General features: G+C 43.1%; 2 protein-coding genes across 8 annotated transcripts in view; one reads left to right on the top strand and one right to left on the bottom strand.

Annotated features, from left to right (window-relative positions):
- The window catches only part of LOC149982572 (solute carrier family 2, facilitated glucose transporter member 1-like), a 321,473-nt gene that overhangs the window by 238,478 nt on the left and 56,626 nt on the right, over window positions 1-26,369 (top strand). The gene's annotated exons all lie outside the window — the stretch shown is intronic.
- The window catches only part of LOC110527984 (rap1 GTPase-activating protein 1), a 164,919-nt gene that overhangs the window by 100,555 nt on the left and 37,995 nt on the right, over window positions 1-26,369 (bottom strand). For 4 of the 7 annotated variants that reach the window (XM_090241171.1, XM_036983493.2, XM_090241173.1 and 1 more), the window contains exon 2: window positions 7,664-7,689. The exons of the other annotated variants lie outside the window; for them this stretch is intronic. The gene's annotated coding sequence lies outside the window, so the exon portion shown is untranslated. The remainder of the gene's footprint in view (window positions 1-7,663; window positions 7,690-26,369) is intronic. 7 annotated transcript variants of the gene reach the window in all.

Genomic DNA, 26,369 nt, shown 5'->3' with positions numbered 1-26,369 from the left:
CCTGGTTCCTCTCTAGGTTTCGTCCTAGGTTCCTGACTTTCAAGGGAGTTTTTCCTATCACCGTGCCTCTACATCCGCATTGCTTGCTCATTGGGGTTTTAGGCTGGGTTTCTGTATAAGCACTTTGTGATGTTGATGTAAAAAGGGCTTTATAAATACATTAAATGCAATGGTGTGGCCAAAACCACATTCCTGCTTCATATGAGTGCAGCTATTAGCATACTATAAATACCATAGTATATAGACAAACAAAATAAGGAAAGCAATTCAAACTGTACAGGAGCTTCTCATCTAAACCATATTGCACATAGTGTTGCACACTTGATTAATGCAATAAAAGCCTTTAAACTTCAATTTGGCTAATAGTCTATTGGTATTAAAGGGGCTGTGCAGTCAAACACGTGATTTTCATTTGTATAAAAAAATTAATTACACTATGAGGTCAAAAAAACACTATGAATTTTGGAAAATGATGATAATGCCCTTTTAGTGTAAGAGCTTTTTGGCCCACAGCATGACATCACAATCTGATCTGATTATTTTGACCAATGCCCAGTCATCTTTTATCTTTTATCCTCCTATTTTTAAGGGGTAAACGGGGTAGTCACTAGAGTCTAGACGATCCTATCCGCCAATCAGGGCTGTGTATGTAAATATGGCAAAAGAAGGCTCAGGGAAATAGGTGTGCCTAAACTTTTGACTGATACTGTATTTGGAGTTACTTTCAATAAATAACAAATATGTGGTGTAGATGTTTCCCACATGAGAGATTTGAATCTAAAAGAGAGATTTGAAGAGAGATTTGAAACTCTCTTTGCACTACACAAGTATCTCTTTCTGTCGTCAAAGTAGTGTTGTGTAAAGGCCCTAAACTGTGATTTCCTGCAGAATCAAACCATGTCAATTTGGGACCTGCAATTTTGGGGGTGGATTTTGGGACCTGTCCTTTATTTCTATAAATAATCAGTGGTGGAAAAAGTAAGTAATTGTCATTCTTGAGTAAAAGTAAAGACACCTTAATAGAAAATGACAAGTAAAAGTGAAAGTCACCCACTAAAATACTACTTGAGTAAAAGTCTAAAAGTATTTGGTTCTAAATATACTTAAGTATCAAAAGTAAATGTACTTGCTAAAATATACTTAAGTATCAAAAGTAAAAGTAAAAATAATTTCAAATTCCAAAAAACCAGAAGGCACCATTTCCTTGTTTTTTAAATTTACAGACAACCAGGGGCACACTCCAACACCAGATCAGAGTCCACCAGATCAGATGCAATAGAGATGACCAGGGATGTTCACTTGATAAGTGCGTGAAGTGAACCATTTTCCTGTCCTGCTAAGCATTCAAAATGTAACGAGTACTTTTGGGTGTCAGGGAAAATGTATGGAGTAAAAAGTACATACTTTTCTTTAGGAATGTAGTAAAGTAAAGTACAGATACCCCCCAAAAAACAATTTAATCAGTACATTCAAGTATTTTTACTTGATATTAAGTATTCAAGTATTTTTACTTGACCAATATTATTTACAGTGGTGTAAAGTACTATCTGAAAAAACCTACAACAGTCATCTGTTATGTACGCTACTATCCTTACTGTTGACCAGGCTGTTACAGCTGCAATCTGATTTTGTTGCCTTGCAGAAAGCCCTAGTTGATTTAATATTGGTACATAATGCGTGAAAAACTAAATGTACAGTATGTTATTTTCTAATTCTCATAGAAATATTTCAGATGGTTTACCCATTTATGCATTGGATGGCTCTTTCATCGAGCAGGTTCCCAATGTTGAGATGGGATGTGTCTGTATCTGCTGTATCTTGTAGTTTATTTTCTGCTTTGAATGATCATGTTTGTGAGTTGTTTGTTCTCAGAGCAATATTGAGAATAATACCCTGGTCTTAATTGGGCTCCCCTGAATAAATACAAGTTAAATAAATGTAAAGAAAGCCAGTTTAATATGCTTTCCAGACAAAGTCAGGTATGGTGAGTGATCAGTATTCAGAGTCACAGTGACAATTACATTCCAGTCACAGCCAAGTCTCCTCTCCAGACCAATAAGACTCTTCATACACATGGCCAAACAGAGGGAGACACACGTAGAGCGAGGAGAAGAGGTCCTTGGGCTGCATTTATCAAAAGTGCGTGTGCACAAAAAAATACTCCTTGCATGCGCCAGTTTTCCTGCAGAGATTGGTATTTATCCAAGTGTGCCCCTCTCCACAAAGATCTCAAACTTCTAGAATTTGATAAACTTATTGCAAGTAAATAGGCTTATTGTTAATTTTGGGGAAATCATGGGGTGTTCATTTTGGGGTGTTTGATGCACAGGAATTATAATAACGGTAAGCTAATAAAAACATTAAAACATACGTCTAATGATAAAACAGATGCATTTGCCATTGGTCATCTAATATGTTTATTTAACTTTTATTATATAGGCCTAAATCATAATCATATTGCAGGACAGGTCTCTCCTTTTCTGACATACTGTAACTCATTTAAATTATTCCCGCTACACAACAAATAGTAGGATATTTATGTCTCTGTAATCTTCTAACTCATCATTATTCACGATTCATTCAGGATTATCCGTAATCGTGGTAGCATCCACATTAATGTAGAAGTGTTTAGAAACATATTCTATGCTTATTTACAATAAAAGTTACTCGAAAATTACATACAGTGACTTGCAAAAGTATTCACCCCTCTTGGCATTTTTCCTATTTTGTTAGCTTACAACCTGGAATTAAAATTGTTTTTTGGGAGGGGTTGTATCATTTGATTTACACAACATGCCTACCACTTTGAAGATGCTTAATATTTTTTGTGCATCTTCAAAGTCAATAATTTCTAGAGCCACCTTTTGTAGCAATTATAGCTGCAAGTCTCTTGGGGTATGTCTCTATAAGCTTGATACATCTAGCCACTGGGATTTTTGCCCATTCTTCAAGGCAAAACTGGTCCATCTCCTTCAAGTTGGATGGTGTACAGCAATCTTTAAGTCATACCACAGATTCTCAATTGAATTGAGGTCTGGGCTTTGATTAGGCCATTCCAAAACATGTAAAAGTTTCCCCTTAAACCACTTGAGTGTTGCTTTAGCAGTATGCTTAGGGTCATTGTCCTGCTGGAAGGTGAACCTCTGTCCCAGTTTCAAATCTCTGGAAGACTGAAACAGGTTTCCCCTCAAGAATTTACCTGTATTTAGCGCCCTCCATCATTCCTTCAATTCTGACCAGTTTCCCAGTCCCTGCAGAAGAAAAACATCCCCACAGCATGATGCTGCCACCACCATGGTGGGATGCTGTTCTCGGTGTGATGAGAGGTGTTGGGTTTGTGCCAGACATAACGTTTTCCTTGATGGCCAAAAAGCTTCTTCCAAATGTTTGAGGAGTCTCCCAAATCCCTTTTGGCGAACAGCAAATGTTTTGCTAATTTTTTTCTTTAAGCATTGGCTTTTTTCCGGACACTTCTCCATAAAGCCCAGCTCTGTGGAGTGTGCGGCTTAAAGTGGTCGTATGGACAGACTCCAATCTCCGCTGTGGAGCTTTGCAGCTCCTTCAGGGTTATCTTTGGGCTCTTTGTTGCCTCTCTGATTAATGCCCTCATTGCCTGGTCAATGAGTTTTGGTGGGTGGCCCTCTCTTGGAATGTTTGTTGTGGTGACATATTCTTTCCATTTATTAATAATGGATTTAATGATGCTATGTGGGATGTTCAAAGTTTCCAATATTTTTTTATAACCATACCCTGATCTGTACTTCTCCACAACTTTGTCCCTGACCTGTTTGGAGAGTTCCTTGGTCTTCATGGTGCCGCTTGCTTGGTGGTGCCACTTGCATAGTGTTGTTGCAGACTCTGCGGCCTTTCAGAACAGGTGTATATATACTGAGATTATATGACAGATCATGTGACACTTCGATTGCACACAGGTGGACTTTATCTAACTAACTATGTGACTTCTGAAGGTAATTGGTTGCACCAGATCTTATTTAGGGGTTCATAACGAATGGGGTGAATACATATGCACTCACCACTTTTCAATTTTTTTGAATTTTTTTAAACAATACATTTTTTAAATTTCACTTCACCAATTTGGACTATTTTGTGTGTCAATTACATGAAATCCAAATAAAAATTAATTTAAATTACAGGTTGTAATACAACAAAATAGGAAAAACGCAAAGGGGGATGAATACTTTTGCAAGGCACTGTAATACAATATTTACCATTCATTTCTATAAGGCATAGAATAATATGAAACAACCAAAACAAACAGCAAATGCATCCAACACATTTGTAAAGTCACATGCTTGATGTAGTCATTACGTGCTATGAATATGGGGCCAAATTTTTAACTTTAATACACATATTAATTTGTCCCCAGTACTTTTGGTCTCCTAAAATGGGGGGACTATGTACAAAAAGTTCTGTAATTTCTAAACAAATGGATGAAAATACCATCAAATTAAAGCTGACAGTCCACACTTCATCCTCATAGTCATTGTATCAAATCCAAAGTGCTGGAGTACAGAGCCAAAACAACAACAAATATGTCACTGTCCCAATACTTTTTGCAGCTAACTAAATATTCCAGACTCGGTCATTGCTTGTTCTGATATTTCTTAATTAACATTTTGGGGGATTTGTGTGAATTGTTTGTATTGTTAGGTGTTAGGTGTTACTGCACTGTTGGCTGTAGAAACATAAGCATTCCTATTATATTTGCAATAACAAATATAATAGGGATAGGTGTCCCGCTGACGGGACGCCTATCCCTATTAATTAACAACATCCAGTGAAATTGGAGGGCACGCAATTCAAATAAATAATCGTAATATTAAACATTTATGAACATACAAGTATCTTATATTGGTTAAAAGCTTAAATTCTTGTTAATCTAACTGCATTGTCCGATTTACAATAGGCTTTAGAGCGAAAGCATCCCATCCGATTGTTTGAGGACGGCGCCCCACAAAAACATATTTTTCAACCAGCACAGGCTTCATAAAATCACAAATAACGATTAAATAAATCACTTACTTTTTAAAATCTTCCTCTGTTTGCAATCCCAAGGTTCTCAGCTACAACATGAATGGTCATTTTGTTAGAAAAAATCCTTCTATATATCCACAAAAGTTTGTTTAGTTGGCGCCATCGATTTCAGTAATCCACTCGTTCAACATGCAGACAAAGGAATCCAAAAAGATACCGCTAAACTTTGTTCAAACAAGTCAAACTATGTTTCTAGTTAATCCTCAGGTACCCTAAAATGTAAATAAACTGTAATATTTCATACGGAAAGAAGTATGTTCGATAGAAAACAAAAATGAGCAGAACTGATTTTTAGACAGACTGATTTTCCACTGTGACTCTTTGTACCAAATCTCTAAATTCTTCCTCGTTTTGGAAGAAACAAGCCTGAAACCTTGAACATAGACTGTTGACATTTATTTGAAGCCATAGGAATTGCAATCTGGGAGCTATAATTGCATAGCATTCCAATATAAGAGTCTGGGACGTAAAAAATTATAATTTTGGATTTTCGCCTACTACATCAATTGTATTATAGTCTCATACATTATTTAACATTTCCACAGAATTAAAAGTGTTTTCTATCCAATTCTACCAATTATATGCATATCCTGGCTTCTGGGCCTGAGTAACAGGCAGTGGATTAACAAACTACAGTTTTGGCAAGTAGGTAAGAACAACACAATAAATTTTTCCAACAATTGTTTACTTCACTTATAACTCACTGTATCACAATTATAGTGGGTCAGAAGTTTACATACACTGGGCCTTTAAACAGCTTGGAAAATTCCAGAAAGGGATGTCAAGGCTTTAGAAGCTTCTGATAGGCTAATTGACAGAATGTAAGTCAATTAGATGTGTACCTGTGGATGTATTTCAAAGCCTACCCTCAAATTCAGTGCCTCTTTGCTGGACATCATGGGAAAATCAAAATAAATCAGCCAAGACCTCAGAAAAAAAATTGTAGATCTCCACAAGTCTGGTTCATCCCGGGGAGCAATTTCCAAACGCCTGAAGGAACCACATTCAAACATTTCGGGTTCAAATGCCAGACTACGGTTTGCAACTGCACATAGGGACAAAGATCATACTTTTTGGAGAAATGTCCTCTGGTCTGATGAAATAAAAATAGAACTGTTTGGCCATAATGACCATCGTTATGTTTGGAGGAAAAAGAGGAAGGCTTGCGAGCCGGAGAACACCATCCCAACCGTGAAACACGGGGGTGGCAGCATCATATTGTGGGGGTGCTTTGCTGCAGGAGGGACTGGTGCACTTCACAAAATAGATGGCATCATGAGGCAGGACAATTATGTGGATATATTGAAGCAACATCAGAAGACATCAGTCAGGAAGTTTAAGCTTAGTCGCAAATGGGTCTTCCAAATGGACAATGACCCCAAGCATACTTCCAAAGTTGTGGCAAAATGGCTTAAGAACAATAAAGTCAAGGTATTGGAGTGGCCATCACAAAGGCCTGACTTCAATCAAATCAAATCAAATCAAATATATTTGTCACATACACATGGTTAGCAGATGTTAATGCGAGTGTAGCGAAATGCTTGTGCTTCTAGTTCTGACAATTCAGTAATAACCAACGAGTAATCTAACCTAACAATTCCAAAACTACTACCTTATACACACAAGTGTAAAGAGATAAATAATATGTACATAAAGATATATGAATGATTTGTGGGAAGAACTGAAAAAGCGTGTGTGAGCAAGGAGGACTACAAATCTGACTCAGTTACACCAGCTCGTTCAGGGGGAATCACCCAACTTATTGTAGGATTCTTGTGGAAAGCTACCCGAAACGTTTGACCCAAGATAAACAATTTGAAGGCAATGCTACCAAATACTAATTGAGTGTATGTAAACTTCTGACCCACTGGAAATGTGATGAAAGAAATAAAAGCTGAAATAAATTATTCTCTCTACTATTATTCTGACATTTCACATTCTGAAAATAAAGTGGTGATCCTAACTGACCTAAGACAGGGAATTTTTACTAGGATTAAATGTCAGGAATTGTGAAAAACTGAGTTTAAATGTATTTGGCTAAGGTGTATGTAAACTTCCAACTTCAACTGTATCTATAAAACTCCTGAGAAGAGAGGCACGGCAGGTCAGAGTACTCATGTCAGTTGAATATACAGGAGGCTTTAGCATGCTATAACACATAAAACAGGCAGAGCTCAGAAAGCATGCGGCCTCCGGGCAGATGAAACACTCACATCAAAACACAACCATCCATCCCTCTCCGAATCGATTCAGCACTGAGGCGCGTAACAGACAGAAAGGGCTGAAGCCATGCATACTCTTCCTGCTGCTGCCTCCATGCTGGGGCAATAATCTGAGCCCATGGAGTCACCAGACTGGCCAGTCCCATTTCAAATGCCACATTCATAACCTGGAGCCATTCTCACTGCTGCTTCTGCTGCTGCTGCTCGCATCAACAGCAGGGAATAGTGCTGCAAGTGCTCTGCTTGTTCTGGCTGACAGACAATGATGACTGGCAATGTTGTGTCCGTCAGTTCACCAACAAACACACTACAGGTTCAACAAACAGCTTGATTTAATTTAGCTCTCAATATTGTCAGCAGTGTGATACACATGTCCATTGTCTTACCTGTTTTATGTCTGTATATTCTCCTCCTGAAAAAGAGGAAAGGATCTTTAAAATGACAAAGAAAATGTAAACATCCTAATTAACACCCTATCCATTTCAGGATTTGAAACAAAATATATGTATTTTTTTACTTGAAACTTGTCATAGTCACTGGCACACTAAACTGCATAGTGCTGTGAATGCCATCTTTCTGCATAAGTAAACTGAATTAAACTTTCAGCTGCATGAGTATGCATCATGAATATCAATTATTCCTAAAGTGGAGCTGTGGAAATGTGCAGGCAGTTCCATTGTGTGGGCTGATGGAAACGCACATGGGCGGTTAACATCACAGGTTAATGCCAGAACAAAGCCACCAGGAAAATACTTACTTTGGGGGCTGGGTGAATTGAGATGTATGGCAACATACACTGAATGTAGAAAATATAAGGAACACCTGCTCTTTCTATGACATAGACTGACCAGGTGAATCCAGGTGAAAGCTATGATCACTTATTGATGTCACTTGTTAAATCTACTTCAATCAAGGGGAAGGGAAGGAGACAGATTAAAGAAGGATTTTTAAGCCTTGAGACAGTTGAGACATGGATTGTGCATTTGTGCCGTTCAGAGGGTGAATGGGCAAGACAAAAGATTTAAGTGCCTTTGAACAGTGAATGGTACTAGGTGCCAGGTGCTTCAACACTGCTGGGTTTCCTCACAAAAGTTTCCTGTGTGTATCGAGAATGGTCCACCACCCTAAGGACATCCAGGCAACGTGACACAACTGTGGAAAGCATTGAGTCAACATGGGCCAACATCCCTGTTGTTAGGCTCTTATTTTTCAGAGTAAATAACTCACGGACACCAGAGAAGCTTTAACCAAATTTAATTATTCCCAAAGGTTCTGTACAGCTGTATTCAGACACCAAAACATTTCTCTCCGTCACAGTTATATACATCCTACTTAAGACACGCCTTCTCTCCAATCCTTACATTGTATGGTTCAACAGAAAGAGGGCAACAGGATACCAAACCCTTATTACTCTCTTAAGGGAATCTGTCCTCACCTGCTGACCTCAACCCCTCCTTCATCTAATCCACAGATGTCCATCTGTCTCCCCTGTATCAACACGGTGCTCTGCTCCCGTCCCCCAACACATTCCAACACATTCCACAGCTATCTGTCTTTCTACAGAGGCCCAGTTTCTTTCTCCTTGGATTCTATGCTTCTTTCCTATTATTTATTTCATATCTCAATGTTCAAAATGATGAATCCAACACCATGGAACTCTTTCGACACCTTGTAGAGTCCATGCCCTGACAAATTGAGACTGTTCTGATGGCAAAAGGGGGTGCAACTTCTTTATGTTTTTTACACTCAGTGTAAATAGTCACACACATAGTATGCACACAAATTTCAACATAATTCATATAGCATGCTAAAAATCTACATATATATATATATAAGCAACACAATATCACACTCAATTTGTGCATATATGTACAAAAAGTATTTCAGCAGATTTTGTGCATTTTTGTGCATTTCTGTGAAAAGACACATTTTTGTGTGACTTCATTCATAGGAAAATATTTTTTTGGGGGGGGAAATTTCAGAACAAATATTTTGAAAGTTATTAGAGCAATACATGATGGGCAATGGTGGTCTACACTGACTTTTTTGTGTGCCACATTTATTTATATAAAATAATGAACGTGTTAAAACCCAATATTGTTTATCAACCAGGTTGTCACCAAAATAATTATGATATAATAGTAGCCTTACATTGTTTTAAAAGAAAAATGCCAATATTGATTTCTATGCTTGTTTTCGCTTAATACTTTGGGATACTGGTGCAATTGTAGTCAGAAAGGCCCTATTTCCGTGTTGGAAACAGTCCGTCTACACGATTTTCTTCATAATGCATTTCATATTTTGTGGAATCTACATTTCACAATTTTCTTCATAATGCATTTAATACAGGGCTCCACTTTTTCGTGTACATTACACCATTCCTTCCATAATGCAATTTATACAAGGCTATGTCGACTTTTATGAGGGTTGCCAGATTGGGAAAATACAGATTTGTATTTTATTTGACGTTATTTGATTGGGGAATGGGGATACATTTTTATGATGGGAAATTATAATACACACCATAATACACATACATGCACACAAACACTTACACACTCACTTTGTTTGTACTCATGTTATGGCCAACTCTTGACTTTTGCATGAATTATTTTTAATAAAATATTTGTTGTTTTCATGTATTCATTATCTTTAACGTATTCATTATCTTTAACGTATTCATTATCTTTAACTGGTTAAATGTGTGTAGTTTTCATTTCAGTAATGATTAACATGGTTAAATAGTCGTTAATAATGCTTACATATCTTGCATTACTCATCTCATATGTATATCATGTTTTTCTATACTATATCTTAGTCTGTTCTGCTCTGACATCGCTCGTCCATATGTTTATAGTCTTAATTGATTCCTACTTAGATTTGTGTGTATTGGGTATGTGTTATGTAATTGTTACGGTGAGTGAATGAGGACCCAAAAGCGAATTAACTTAAACAGAGCTTCTTTAATTACCAAACATAGGTAGGCTCAGACGGACCGGCAGATTCCGACAGGACAAGACAAGGTTACAGCAAACATGACGACAGTCTGGTTCAGGCATGAAACACAACAAACAAGAATCCGACAAGGACAGGAACAAAAACAGAGAGAGATATAGGGGACTAATCAGAGGGAAAAGGGGAACAGGTGGGAGAAGGGGTGACGAGGTAGTCAAGAGGAGACAAGGAACAGCTGGGGGAAAGCGGGGGAGAAAAGGTAACCTAACAACGACCAGCAGAGGGAGACAGGGTGAAGGGAAAGGACAGAGACAAGACACAACATGACAGTACATGACAGTACCCCCCCACTCACCGAGCGCCTCCTGGCGCACTCGAGGAGGAAACCTGGCGGCAACGGAGGAAATCCTCGATCAGCGCACGGTCCAGCACGTCCCGAGAGGGAACCCAACTCCTCTCCTCAGGACCGTACCCCTCCCAATCTACGAGGTACTGGTGACCACGGCCCCGAGGACGCATGTCCAAAATTCTACGGACCCTGTAGATGGGTGCGCCCTCGACAAGGATGGGGGGGGGGGGGGAAGACGAGCGGGGGCGCGAAGGACGGGCTTGATGCAGGAGACATGGAAGACCGGGTGGACGCGACGAAGGTATCGCGGAAGAAGAAGTCGAACTGCGACAGGATTAATGACCCGAGAAATACGGAACGGAGCAATGAACCGCGGGGTCAACTTGCGAGAAGCCGTCTTAAGGGGAAGGTTCTGAGTGGAGAGCCAAACTCTCTGACCGCGACAATATCTAGGACTCTTAGTTCTACGCTTATTAGCAGCCCTCACAGTCTGCGTCCTATAACGGCAAAGTGCAGACCTGACCCTCTTCCAGGTGCGCTCGCAACGTTGGACAAAAGCCTGAGCGGAGGGGACGCTGGACTCGGCGAACTGAGATGAGAACAGCGGAGGCTGGTACCCGAGGCTACTCTGAAAAGGAGATAGCCCGGTCGCAGACGAAGGAAGCGAGTTGTGGGCGTATTCTGCCCAGGGGAGCTGTTCTGACCAAGACGCAGGGTTGCGAAAAGAAAGACTGCGTAAGATGCGACTAATAGTCTGATTGGCCCGTTCTGCTTGACCGTTAGACTGGGGGTGAAAGCCGGAAGAGAGACTGACGGAAGCCCCAATCAAACGGCAAAACTCCCTCCAAAATTGAGACGTGAATTGCGGACCTCTGTCCGAAACGACGTCTGACGGAAGGCCATGAATTCTGAAAACATTCTCGATGATGATTTGTGCCGTCTCTTTAGCAGAAGGAAGCTTAGCAAGGGGAATGAAATGAGCCGCCTTAGAGAACCTATCGACAACCGTAAGAATAACAGTCTTCCCCGCTGACGAAGGCAGTCCGGTGACAAAATCTAAGGCGATGTGAGACCACGGTCGAGAGGGAATGGGAAGCGGCCTGAGACGGCCGGCAGGAGGGGAGTTACCGGACTTAGTCTGCGCGCAGACCGAACAAGCAGCCACGAAACGACGCGTGTCATGCTCCCGGGTGGGCCACCAAAAACGCTGGCGAATGGAAGCAAGCGTACCCCGAACGCCAGGGTGGCCGGCTAACTTGGCAGAGTGAGCCCACTGAAGAACGGCCAGACGAGTAGGAACGGGAACGAAAAGAAGGTTCCTAGGACAAGCGTTGGGCTGGAGAGAAAACACAATATCACACTGGGTGAGGAACGAGCGGCATTCAGTGGGCTCCCCAGAGTAACACGGCGGGTTATTGATTCTGGGCTCCGGAGATTCGAAAGCCCTGGAAGTGGCCGGTGGATCGAGGCGGAGATGGTGAACCTGTTCTGTGAGGTTGGAGACTTGGGTGGCCAGGGTCTCAACGGCATGTCGAGCAGCAGACACTTCCTGCTCGTGTCTGCCTAGCATCGCTCCCTGGATCCCGACGGCTGAGTGGAGAGGATCCGAAGTCGCTGGGTCCATTCTTGGTCGGATTCTTCTGTTACGGTGAGTGAATGAGGACCCAAAAGCGAATTAACTTAAACAGAGCTTCTTTAATTACCAAACATAGGTAGGCTCAGACGGACCGGCAGATTCCGACAGGACAAGACAAGGTTACAGCAAACATGACGACAGTCTGGTTCAGGCATGAAACACAACAAACAAGAATCCGACAAGGACAGGAACAAAAACAGAGAGAGATATAGGGGACTAATCAGAGGGAAAAGGGGAACAGGTGGGAGAAGGGGTGACGAGGTAGTCAAGAGGAGACAAGGAACAGCTGGGGGAAAGCGGGGGAGAAAAGGTAACCTAACAACGACCAGCAGAGGGAGACAGGGTGAAGGGAAAGGACAGAGACAAGACACAACATGACAGTACATGACAGTAATTTTCTAGATATTACTTGTTAGATATTACTGCACTGTCAGAGCTAGAAGCACAAGCATTTCGCTACACCTGCAATAACATCTGCTAATCACGTGTATGTGACCAATAAAATTAGATTTGAAGTTGTAGAAACATCTCAATGATGATTAATGCAAACAGGATGCACATGAGCTCAATTTCGAGTCTCATAGCAAAGGGTCTGAATAACTATGTAAATACGTTTTTTAATTTTTTTTTTACCTGTTTTCGCTTTGTCATTATGGGGTATTGTGTGTAGATTGATGAGGAGTAACATATATTTAATCCATTTTAGAATAAGGCTGCAAGATCCTGTAGAAAAAGGGAAGGGGTCTAAATACTTTCGAATGCAATGTATAACATGATTGACACGACCATAATAATCATCATGAAACGGCCTTGGAAGTGCCAGAAGTGTAAGCCAACATAATTCATTATTTTACATGAACCTGTTTAACTGCATTGATATTGTAACATTGTATAATGATAGGAGACAGGTGGAGAAATACAAAATACGTTTTTTTATTTCTCTACCCAAAATTGAGTAGGTCATGAACATGACGGGGATGAAGCCCAAAACATGTATATGTATAAAATACAGGGCTGTAACCCAAGCAAAGAGTGAGGTGTAAGCCTAAAAAATACACGGGAAGAGACCCATAATAACAATACATGGGACGAGCCACGTAATAACAAGTGCACACTAACAGGGTAACAAGAAAGCCGATACAACAGAGCACAGATACTCACAAGACCAATGAACATGGAACAATATGGACAATGGGGACAAGGACAATGGGGAACAGAGGGCACATATATACACATACTAGGGGGAATGGGAACCAGGTGTGCATAATGAGACAAGACAGTCCGGGGTTGGTGGTAAATATCTAGTTCAGTGACACCTAGAAGGCCGGTGACGTAGACCTCCGGAGCTGTTGAACGGAATGAGAAGCAGTACCATGGGAATGTGTGACAGATATGGCTTAAGCATTTCGGTGACAACCTGGTTGATTTTTTTATAATTATTATTATTTTTTTAATTTCACCTTTATTTAACCAGGTAGGCTAGTTGAGAACAAGTTCTCATTTACAACTGCGACCTGGCCAAGATAAAGAATAGCAGTGTGAACAGACAACAACACAGAGTTACACATGGCGTAAACAATTAACAAGTCAATAACACAGTAGAAAAAAAAAGAAAAAAAAGAGTCTATATACATTGGATGCAAAAGGCATGAGGAGGTAGGCGAATAATTACAATTTTGCAGATTAACACTGGAGTGATAAATGATCAGATTGTCATGTACAGGTAGAGATACTGGTGTGCAAATGAGCAGAAAAGTAAATAAATATAAACAGTATGGGGATGAGGTAGGTAAATTGGGTGGGCTATTTACCGATAGACTATGTACAGCTGCAGCGATCGGTTAGCTGCTCAGATAGCAGATGTTTGAAGTTGGTGAGGGAGATAAAAGTCTCCAACTTAAGCGATTTTTGCAATTCGTTCCAGTCACAGGCAGCAGAGAACTGGAACGAAAGGCGGCCAAATTAGGTGTTGGCTTTAGGGATGATCAGTGAGATACACCTGCTGGAGCGCGTGCTACGGGCGGTTGTTGCCATCGTGATCAGTGAACTGAGATAAGGCGGAGCTTTACCTAGCATGGACTTGTAGATGACCTGGAGCCAGTGGGTCTGGTGACGAATATGTAGCGACGGCCAGCCGGCTAGAGCAAACAGGTCAAATATTAACAAAGGGAGATAAGTGTTTCCAGTTTCAGAGATTTTTGTAGTTCGTTCCAGTCTGGAAGGAGAGGCGGCCAAAGAAAGAATTGGTTTTGGGGGTGATCAGAGAGATATACCTGCTGGAGCGCGTGCTACAGGTGGGTGATGCTATGGTGACCAGCGAGCTGAGATAAGGCGGGACTTTACCTAGCAGGGTCTTGTAGATGACAGGGAGCCAGTGGGTTTGGCGACGAGTATGAAGCGAGGGCCAGCCAACGAGAGCGTACAGGTCGCAATGGTGGGTAGTATATGGGCTTTGGTGACAAAACGGATTGCACTGTGATAGACTGTATCCAATTTGTTGAGTAGGGTATTGGAGGCTATTTTGTAATGACATTGCCGAAGTCGAGGATTGGTAGGATGGTCAGTTTTACAAGGGTATGTTTGGCAGCATGAGTGAAGGATGCTTTATTTGCGAAATAGGAAGACAATTCTAAATGTAACTTTGGATTAGAGATGTTTGATGTGGGTCTGGAAGGAGACTTTACAGTCTAACCAGACACCTAGGTATTTGTAGTTGTCCACGTATTGTAAGTCAGAGCCGTCCAGAGTAGTGATGTTGGACAGGCGGGCAGGTGCAGGCAGCGATCAGTTGAAGAGCATGCATTTAGTTTGACTTGTATTTAAGAGCAATTGGAAGCCGCGGAAGGAGAGTTGTATGGCATTGAAGCTTGCCTCGAGGGTCCAAAGAAGGGCCAGAAGTATACAGAATGGTGTCGTCTGCGTAGAGGTGGATCAGAGACTCACCAGCAGCAGGAGCGACATCAATGATGTATACAGAGAAGAGAGTCGGTCCAAGAATTGAACCCTGTGGCACTCCCATAGAGACTGCCAGAAGTCCGGACAGCAGACCATCCGATTTGACACACTGAACTCTATCAGAGAAGTAGTTGGTGAACCAGGCGAGGCAATCATTTGAGAAACCAAGGCTGTCGAGTCTGCCGATGAGGATGTGGTGATTGACAGAGTCGAAAGCCTTCGCCAGATCAATGAATACGGCTGCACAGTAATGTTTCTTATCGATGGCGGTTAAGATATCGTTTAGGACCTTGAGTGTGGCTGAGGTGCACCCAATACCAGCTCTGAAGCCAGATTGCATAGCAGAGAAGGTATGGTGAGATTCGAAATGGTCGGTAATCTGTTTGTTGACTTGGCTTTCGAAGACCTTAGAAAGGCAGGGTAGGATAGATATAGGTCTGTAGCAGTTTGGGTCAAGAGTGTGTCCCCATTTTGAAGAGGGGGATGATCACAGCTGCTTTCCAATCTTTGGGAATCTCAGACGACATGAAAGAGAGGTTGAACAGGCTAGTAATAGGGGTGGCAACAATTTCGGCAGATAATTTTAGAAAGAAAGGGTCCAGATTGTCTAGCCCGGCTGATTTGTAGGGGTCAAGATTTTGCAGCTTTTTCAGAACATCAGCTGACTGGATTTGGGAGAAGGAGAAATGGGGAAGGCTTGGGCGAGTTGCAGTGTGGGGTGCAGTGCTGTTGACCGGGGTAGGAGTAGCCAGGTGGAAAGCATGGCCAGCCGTAGAAAAATGCTGTAAATATTTGCTGCAGAGATGAGTTTATTGAATCTGACGATGCTGTATTTAGCTCAGACAGTCAAGTGTTGAACAAGTAATAAACAAAGTACTCTGACAAGTATCATTATGACTGTACCAGTATCACCAGTTATCCTGTAATCTGTCAGCCACCATGTCTAATTAGTGGGAAATACAGTAGGTAATTAGTTAGTTTGTTATCAAGATGGAGGCCTGGGCAGGCTACACTCATTAACTCATTGGTAATGAGGAGCTGGAGGGAGAGACCAAGGACAACAATACTCAAACATATTTATTTATATCTATCACGCCCTGGCCATAGAGAGGTTTTTATTCTCTATTTTGGTTAGGCCAGGGTGGGACTAGGGTGGGCATTCTAGTTTCTTTATTTCTATGTTGGTGTGGTTCCCAATCAGAGGCAGCTGTCTACCGTTGTCTTTAATTGGGGATCATATATAAGTTGTCCTTTTTCGTTAGGGTTTTGTGGGTAGTTGTTTTCTGTTTAGTGTCTGCACCTGACAGGACTGTTTCGGTTTTCCCTCTTTGTTATTTTGTTCGAGTGTTTTGAGTATTACATTTATCATGAACACTTACCACGCTGCGTTTTGGTCCACTCCTTCATACGACGATCGTTACAATATCATAGTTTTTAAATGAATACCTCCTACATATCCTGCTTTCCAGGTGGAACTAGAATGTCAATAGCCATGGGGCAAATTGTATTGTAAAAATATAGAGAAATACTGATACAGAAGTAATAGAAAAAGTACCACTGACCTTTCACAAATCAATATTTTTTAAGGTATAACGACGCAACATGCATGTAGATGACATACTATCAATGCAGTGATACGGTGATATCTCTGCAACCTTGATTACGATGAGAGGCTTCATAGACACGGTACCAGTCCAACGGTACCACGGTACTACTCATTCAAGGGTTTTTCTTTATTTTCACAATTTTCTACAATGTAGAATAATAGTGAAGACATCAAAACTATAAAATAACACATAGCCACCCTTTGTCTTGATCACAGTTTTGCACACTCTTGGCATTCTCTCAACCAGCTTCATGAGGTAGTCATCTGGAATGCATTTCAATTAACAGGTGTGCCTTGTTAAAAGTTAATTTGTGGAATTTCTTTCCTTCTTAATGTGTTTGAGCCAATCAGTTGTGTTGTGATAAGGTAGGGGTGGTATACAGAGGACAGCCCTATTTGGTGAAAGACCAAGTTCATAATATGCCAATAATAGCTCAAATAAGAAAAGAGATATGACAGTCCATAGTTTCTTTAAGACATGAAGGTCAGTCAATACGGAACATTTCAAGAACTTTGAATGTTTCCTCAAGTGCTTCTGCAAAAACCATCAAGCTCTATGATGAAACTGGCTCTCATAAGGACCGTCACAGGAAAGGAAGACCCAGTTACCTCTGCTGCAGAGGATGAGATCATTAGAGTTACCAGCTCCAATAAATGCTTCATAGAGTTCAAGTAATAGACACTTATCAACAACTGTTCAGAGGAGACAGCGTGAATCAGGCCTTCATGGTCGAATTGCTGCAAAGAAACCACTAGTAAAGGACACCAATAAGATGAAGAGACTTTCTTGAGTAGGTGTGTCCAAACTTTTGACTGGTACAGTACTTTTAGCAACATGAAAGCTTAATAAAATCTGGTCCGAAACACCCCCAGGACAAATATGAAGACTTATTTATTTTTATTTTTGGGGGGACACGTGTGTACTTAGATATGGTCATTTTCAAGTTTTCATATATTCATAGAATGTTTGGGAGTGATGTAGAGTAAGGCATTTGTGAAAGTTCTACAACAATATAGAGTGGGAAAGCGGCCTTGTGTTTGGATAATTAATAGATACTGCTATAAATAAAACCTAATAAAAACATGTCTTGTCCAGGTCCGGACCATAGCCAATCAGAGCTTCAGTTGGCCTGTATGCAAATATTGCCAACATTCACTTTGAACTAGGTTGTGCTCTGGTACAGGTAACCTGGTACCAGAGCATTTCGTATTATTATGTACGTAAACCCGAGACACTTCATTTAGTATGCTATGTATTAATTTGTGAATGACAATCATGAATTACAATTCTTAGTATATGTTAAACATTTGCAAAACCTACAATATGTTAGAAATTTGTGAAACTTACAATATGTTAAGAATTTGCTAAACCTATGATGTTACGAATTCTAGCTAGGTGGCTAACATTGGCTAGCTGGCGTCTGTGTCATGTACTGTCATGTTGTCTTGTCTCTGTCCTTTCCCTTCACCCTGTCTCCCTCTGCTGGTCGTGTTAGGTTACCTTTTCTCCCCCGCTTTCCCCCAGCTGTCCCTTGTCTCCTCTAACTACCCATTCACCCCGTTCCCCACCTGTTCCCTTTTTCCCTCTGATTAGGTCCCTATATCTCTCTCTGTTTCTGCTCCTGTCCTTGTCGGATTCTTGTTTGTTTGTGTCATTCATGCCTGAACCAGACTGCCGTCATGTTTGCTGTAACCTTGTCCTGTCGGAATCTGCCGGTCCATCTGAGCCTACCTATGTTTGGTAATTAAAGAAGCTCTGTTTAAGTTGATTCGCTTTTGGGTCCTCATTCACGCACCGTAACAGAAGAATCCGACCAAGAATGGACCCAGCGACTTCGGATCCTCTCCACTCAGCCGTCGAGATCCAGGGAGCGATGCTAGGCAGACACAAGCAGGAATTGTCTGCTGCTCGACATGCCGTTGAGACCCTGGCCACCCAAGTCTCCAACCTCACAGAACAGGTTCACCATCTCCGCCTCGATCCACCGGCCACTTCCAGGGCTTTCGAATCTCCGGAGCCCAGAATCAATAACCCGCCGTGTTACTCTGGGGAGCCCACTGAATGCCGCTCGTTCCTCACCCAGTGTGATATTGTGTTTTCTCTCCAGCCCAACACTTACTCCAGGAGCACTGCTCGTGTCGCCTACGTCATATCTCTCCTTATTGGACGGGCTCGTGAGTGGGGCACGGCAATCTGGGAGGCAAGGGCTGAGTGTACTAACCAGTATCAAGACTTTAAGGAGGAGATGATACGGGTTTTTGATCGATCTGTTTTTGGGGAGGAGGCTTCCAGGGCCCTGTCTTCCCTATGTCAAGGCAATCGATCCATAACAGACTACTCTATTGAGTTTCGCACTCTTGCTGTCTCCAGTGGCTGGAACGAGCCGGCCTTGCTCGCTCGCCTTCTGGAGGGTTTCCGCGCAGAGGTAAAGGATGAGATTCTCTCCCGGGAGGTTCCTTCCAGCGTGGATTCCTTGATTGAACTCGCTATTCGCATTGAGCGACGGGTTGATCTTCGTCACCGAGCTCGTGGAAAGGAGCTTGCGCTCTCCGTCGCCTCCCTCTCCGCATCACTACCATCTTCCTCTGCCGGCTCGGGTGCTGAGCCCATGCAGCTGGGAGGTATCCGCATCTCGACTAAGGAGAGGGAACGGAGAATCACCAACCGCCTCTGTCTCTATTGCGGTTCCGCTGGTCATTTTGTCACTTCATGTCCAGTAAAAGGCCAGAGCTCGTCAGTAAGCGGAGGGCTACTGGTGAGCGCTACTACTCCTGTCTCTCCTTCAAGATCCTGCACTACCTTGTCGGTCCATCTACGCTGGACCGGTTCGTCAGCTTCCTGCACTGCCTTAATAGACTCTGGGGCGGAGGGCTGTTTTATGGACGAGACCTGGGCTCGGGAACATGACATTCCTCTCAGACAGTTAAAGGAGCCCACGGCCTTGTTCGCCCTGGATGGTAGTCCTCTCCCCAGGATTCAGCGTGAGACGCTACCTTTAACCCTCACTGTTTCTGGTAATCATAGTGAAACCATTTCTTTTTTAATTTTTCGTTCACCTTTTACACCTGTTGTTTTGGGCCATCCCTGGCTAGTTTGTCATAATCCTTCCATTAATTGGTCTAGTAATTCTATCCTCTCCTGGAACGTCTCTTGTCATGTGAAATGTTTAATGTCTGCTATCCCTCCTGTTTCCTCTGTCTCTTCTTCACAGGAGGAGCCTGGTGATTTGACAGGGGTGCCGGAGGAATATCACGATCTGCGCACGGTGTTCAGTCGGTCCAGGGCCACCTCTCTTCCTCCACACCGGTCGTATGATTGTAGTATTGATCTCCTTCCGGGAACCACCCCCCCCCCCGGGGTAGACTATACTCTCTGTCGGCTCCCGAACGTAAGGCTCTCGAAGATTATTTGTCTGTAGCTCTTGACGCGGGTACCATAGTCCCCTCCTCCTCTCCCGCCGGAGCGGGGTTTTTTTTTGTCAAGAAGAAGGACGGGTCTCTGCGCCCCTGCATAGATTATCGAGGGCTGAATGACATAACAGTGAAGAATCGTTATCCGCTTCCTCTTATGTCTTCAGCCTTCGAGATCCTGCAGGGAGCCAGGTTTTTCACTAAGTTGGACCTTCGTAACGCTTACCATCTCGTGCGCATCAGGGAGGGGGACGAGTGGAAGACGGCGTTTAACACTCCGTTAGGGCACTTTGAATACCGGGTTCTTCCTTTCGGCCTCGCTAACGCTCCAGCTGTCTTTCAGGCATTAGTCAATGATGTCCTGAGAGACATGCTGAACATCTTTGTTTTCGTTTACCTTGACGATATCCTGATTTTTTCACCGTCACTCCAGATTCATGTTCAGCACGTTCGACGTGTCCTCCAGCGCCTTTTAGAGAATTGTCTTTTTGTGAAGGCTGAGAAGTGCACTTTTCATGCCTCCTCCGTCACATTTCTCGGTTCTGTTATTTCCGCTGAAGGCATTAAGATGGATCCCGCTAAGGTCCAAGCTGTCATTGATTGGCCCGTCCCTAAGTCACGCGTCGAGCTGCAGCGCTTTCTCGGCTTCGCGAACTTCTATCGTCGTTTCATCCGTAATTTCGGTCAGGTGGCAGCTCCTCTCACAGCCCTTACTTCTGTCAAGACGTGCTTTAAGTGGTCCGTTTCCGCCCAGGGAGCTTTTGATCTCCTCAAGAATCGTTTTACATCCGCTCCTATCCTTGTTACACCTGACGTCTCTAGACAGTTCGTTGTCGAGGTTGACGCGTCAGAGGTGGGAGTGGGAGCCATCCTTTCTCAGCGCTCCCTCTCTGACGACAAGGTCCACCCATGCGCGTATTTTTCTCATCGCCTGTCGCCGTCGGAACGTAACTATGATGTGGGTAACCGCGAACTGCTCGCCATCCGGTTAGCCCTAGGCGAATGGCGACAGTGGTTGGAGGGGGCGACCGTTCCTTTTGTCGTTTGGACTGACCATAGGAACCTTGAGTACATCCGTTCTGCCAAACGACTTAATGCGCGTCAGGCGCGTTGGGCGCTGTTTTTCGCTCGTTTCGAGTTCGTGATTTCTTATCGTCCGGGCTCTAAGAACACCAAGCCTGATGCTTTGTCTCGTCTCTTCAGTTCTTCAGTAGCCTCCACTGACCCCGAGGGGATTCTCCCTGAGGGGCGTGTTGTCGGGTTGACTGTCTGGGGAATTGAGAGGCAGGTAAAGCAAGCACTCACTCAAACTCCGTCGCCGCGCGCTTGTCCTAGGAACCTTCTTTTCGTTCCCGTTCCTACTCGTCTGGCCGTTCTTCAGTGGGCTCACTCTGCCAAGTTAGCCGGCCACCCTGGCGTTCGGGGTACGCTTGCTTCCATTCGCCAGCGTTTCTGGTGGCCCACCCGGGAGCATGACACGCGTCGTTTCGTGGCTGCTTGTTCGGTCTGCGCGCAGACTAAGTCCGGTAACTCTCCTCCTGCCGGCCGTCTCAGGCCGCTTCCTATTCCCTCTCGACCGTGGTCTCACATCGCCTTAGATTTTGTCACCGGACTGCCTTCGTCAGCGGGGAAGACTGTTATTCTTACGGTTGTCGATAGGTTCTCTAAGGCGGCTCATTTCATTCCCCTTGCTAAGCTTCCTTCTGCTAAAGAGACGGCACAAATCATCATCGAGAATGCTTTCAGAATTCATGGCCTTCCGTCAGACGTCGTTTCGGACAGAGGTCCGCAATTCACGTCTCAATTTTGGAGGGAGTTTTGCCGTTTGATTGGGGCTTCCGTCAGTCTCTCTTCCGGCTTTCACCCCCAGTCTAACGGTCAAGCAGAACGGGCCAATCAGACTATTGGTCGCATCTTACGCAGTCTTTCTTTTCGCAACCCTGCGTCTTGGTCAGAACAGCTCCCCTGGGCAGAATACGCCCACAACTCGCTTCCTTCGTCTGCGACCGGGCTATCTCCTTTTCAGAGTAGCCTCGGGTACCAGCCTCCGTTGTTCTCATCTCAGTTCGCCGAGTCCAGCGTCCCCTCCGCTCAGGCTTTTGTCCAACGTTGCGAGCGCACCTGGAAGAGGGTCAGGTCTGCACTTTGCCGTTATAGGGCGCAGACTGTGAGAGCTGCTAATAAGCGTAGAACGAAGAGCCCTAGATATTGTCGCGGTCAGAGAGTTTGGCTCTCCACTCAGAACCTTCCCCTTAAGACGGCTTCTCGCAAGTTGACCCCGCGGTTCATTGGTCCATTCCGTATCTCTCAGGTCATTAATCCTGTCGCAGTGCGACTTCTTCTTCCGCGATATCTTCGTCGCGTCCACCCGGTCTTCCATGTCTCCTGTGTTAAGCCCGTTCTTCGCGCCCCCGCTCGTCTCCCCCCCCCCCCCCATCCTTGTCGAGGGCGCACCTATCTACAGGGTCCGTAAAATCTTGGACATGCGTCCTCGGGGCCGTGGTCATCAGTACCTAGTTGACTGGGAGGGGTACGGTCCTGAGGAGAGGAGTTGGGTTCCCTCTCGGGACGTGCTGGACCGTGCGCTGATTGATGATTTCCTCCGTTGCCGCCAGGTTTCCTCCTCGAGTGCGCCAGGAGGCGCTCGGTGAGTGGGGGGGTACTGTCATGTACTGTCATGTTGTCTTGTCTCTGTCCTTTCCCTTCACCCTGTCTCCCTCTGCTGGTCGTGTTAGGTTACCTTTTCTCCCCCGCTTTCCCCCAGCTGTCCCTTGTCTCCTCTAACTACCCATTCACCCCGTTCCCCACCTGTTCCCTTTTTCCCTCTGATTAAGTCCCTATATCTCTCTCTGTTTCTGCTCCTGTCCTTGTCGGATTCTTGTTTGTTTGTGTCATTCATGCCTGAACCAGACTGCCGTCATGTTTGCTGTAACCTTGTCCTGTCGGAATCTGCCGGTCCATCTGAGCCTACCTATGTTTGGTAATTAAAGAAGCTCTGTTTAAGTTGATTCGCTTTTGGGTCCTCATTCACGCACCGTAACAGTCTGGGTTAAGGTTAGGGTTAAGTTTAGGAGTAAGGTTAAAAGGGTTAACGTTAAGGGAAGGGTTAGATAAAAGGTTCAGGGGAAGGGTTAATTAAAAGGTTCAGGGGAAGGGTTAGCTGACATGCTAAGTAGAAAAGTGCTAATTAGCTAAAATTGTCCATGATGAAATTTGAACTCACAACCTTTGAGTTGCTAGACATTCGCGTTATACGCCCAGCCATCCACCCTGACCAACTACCCTACAATTGTTTTTGCCTTAAGCATCTGTCTAACCCCAAAATTGGGATGGCTGGTAGCCTAGTGGTTAGCGTGTTGTGCCAGTAACTGAAAGGTTGCTAGATTGAATCCCCAAGCTGACAAGGTAAAAATATGTTGTTCTGCCCCTGAAAAAGGCAGTTAACCCACTGTTTCTACACCATTATTGTAAATAAGAATTTGTTCTTAACCAATTTGTCTAGTTAAATAAAGGTCAAATAAAATCTAATCATACCAAATGTAAAATATAATTCTAATTTGAGTGTCCTGGATATACATGTACCATGTTACATCTAGTTTATGAGACCAGGCTGTAAAAGCAGCAGGACTTTAGATCATTAGAATGTATTCACCAAAAGCCACAAAATACACCTTAATGGATTTCTTTAAATATGTAAATACCACGGTATGCCTCTTACATTTGGGAACGTTACATTCCTATTGATCAAACAACCATGAAAAGCTGGATGTCAATTAAGGCAGTCCCCCACAACTCTCTGATTCAGAGGGGCTGGATTAAATGCGGAAGACACATTTCAGTTGGACAACTGACTAGGTATCCCCATTTCCCTTTCAGTAGGCTCTCTTCCTCAGTTGCCTATGCACATCAACAAGATCAACAACTAATGATAGCCAGAGCTGGCCGTCAAAATTACATAGATAAACAACGGGGAATAGTAGCCTGCTCGCCATTCTGCCAATGCATTCTTGTCCCAACCCACGTTTTGACAACTGAATAGGAACTTGCCTGCCTGCCCACCCATTTGATTGATGCCAAATACATTTGATTGAAAACTAGGAGATATGCCAACTGTGGTTAACAGTCATTCAAGTCCAGCATAGCTAGCAAGCAAAGTGATTTACTGCATCCATCTATTCTGCCAACAATGCCTTACTCTACATCATATAAATATTTCAACCTCTTATAAAGTTGGTGTGGTAGCATGAACTGGAAATTGTACATTTTTGACTGATATGTTTGTTTCATATCTTCAAAGTAGTTCAAATGCTGTCAGTTCCACTTTAAGCAGACTAACATTCTCTGCTTATCTTCCATCATGATGTTTAATCATATCCAGCCAAATGATGGCAGCAGCAGACAATATGATTTTCCATGATGTACGGTGGCAAGAAAAAGTATGTGAACCCTTTGGAAATATGGATTTCTGCATAAATTGGTCATCAAATTTGATCTGATCTTCATCTAGGTCACAACAGTAGACAAACACAGTCTGCTTAAATTAATAACACAAACAATATGTTTTCTTGTCTTTATTGAACACACCGTGTAAACATTCACAGTACAGGGTGGGAAAAGTATGTGAACCCTTGGATTTAATAACTGGTTGACCCTCCTTTGGCAGCAATAACCTCAACCAAACGTTTTCTGTAGTTGCGGATCAGACCTGCACAATGGCCATGAGGAATTTTGGACCAGTCCTCTTTACAAAACGGTTTCTGTTCAGCAATATTCTTGGGATGCCTGGTGTGAATTGCTCTCTTGAGGTTATGCCACAGCATCTCAAATCGGGTTGAGGTCAGGACTCACTCCAGAAGGCGTATTTTCTTCTGTTGTTGATTTACTTGTGTGTTTTGGGTCGTTGTCCTGTTGCATCACCCAACTTCTGTTGAGCTTCAATTGGCGGACAGATAGCCTTACATTCTCCAGCAAAATATCTTGATAAACTTGGGAATTCATTTTTCTGTCAACGATAGCAAGCTGTCCAGGCCCTGAGGCAGCAAAGCAGCTCCAAACCATAATGCTCCCTCTACCGTACTTTACAGTTGGGATGAGGTTATGATGTTGGTGTGCTGGGCCGTTTTTTCCACACAGTGTTGTGTATTCCTTCCTTCCAAACAACTCAACTGTACTTTCATCTGTCCACAGACTATTTAGCCAGTAGCGCTGTGGAACATCCAGGTGCATTTTAGCAAACTTCAGACGTGCAGCAACATTTTTCTATGGACAGCAGTGGCTTCTTACGTGGTGTCCTCCCATGAACACCATTCTTGTTTAGTGTTTTACGTATCGTACACTTGTCAATAGGGATGTTAGCATGTTCCAAGGATTTCTGTAAGTCTTTAGCTGACACTCTAGGATTCTTCTTAACCTCATTGAGCATGCTGCGCTGTGCTCTTTCAGTCATCTTTGCAGGACGGCCACTCCTAGGGAGAGTAGCAACAGTACTGAACTTTATTTATAGACAATTTGTCTTACTGTGGACTTATGAACATCATGGCTTTTAGAGACACTTTTGTAACCCTTTCCAGCTTTATGCAAGTCAACAATTCTTAATCGTAAGTCTTCTGAGATCTCTTTTGCTTGAGTCATGGTTCACATCAGGCAATGCTTCTTGTGAATAGCAAACTCAAATTTTGTGAGTGTTGTTATAAGGCAAGGTAGCTCTAACCAACATCTCCAATCTTGTCTCATTGATTGGGCTCCAGGTTAGCTGACACATGACTGTTTAAATTATGTTTAAATTATGCATTCAATATAGACAAGAAAATACAAGAAAAATAAATAATTTGTGTGTTATTAGTTTAAGCACACAATGTTTGTCTATTGTTGTCACTTTGATGAAGATCAGGTCAAATTTGATGACAGATTTATGCAGAAATCCAGGTAATTCCAAAGGGTTCACAAACTTTTTCTTGCCACTGTAGTTTGAGAAAATGTGTTCGTATCAATAATTGATCTGCCAATGTATCTGCACCTCTGCACACAGTTGTGTCAGCTGCACAGCCAAAGACAGTATAACTATCCCACTTCCTCAGGATGGTAAAATAGCATGGCCGTATTGGATTTATCTCCAAGTGAGAGACAGGAGAAACGGCAGTAAAATACAGGGTTTATAAAGGTTGACAAGGGCTTTTCTTT

This window comes from Oncorhynchus mykiss, chromosome 7 (assembly GCF_057628025.1).
Source record: "Oncorhynchus mykiss isolate SJ-2025 chromosome 7, ASM5762802v1, whole genome shotgun sequence".
In the NCBI taxonomy this organism is placed as follows: domain Eukaryota; kingdom Metazoa; phylum Chordata; class Actinopteri; order Salmoniformes; family Salmonidae; genus Oncorhynchus; species Oncorhynchus mykiss.
Note: the sequence above shows the minus strand (reverse complement) of the source record. Positions and strands in the feature narration are given on the sequence as shown.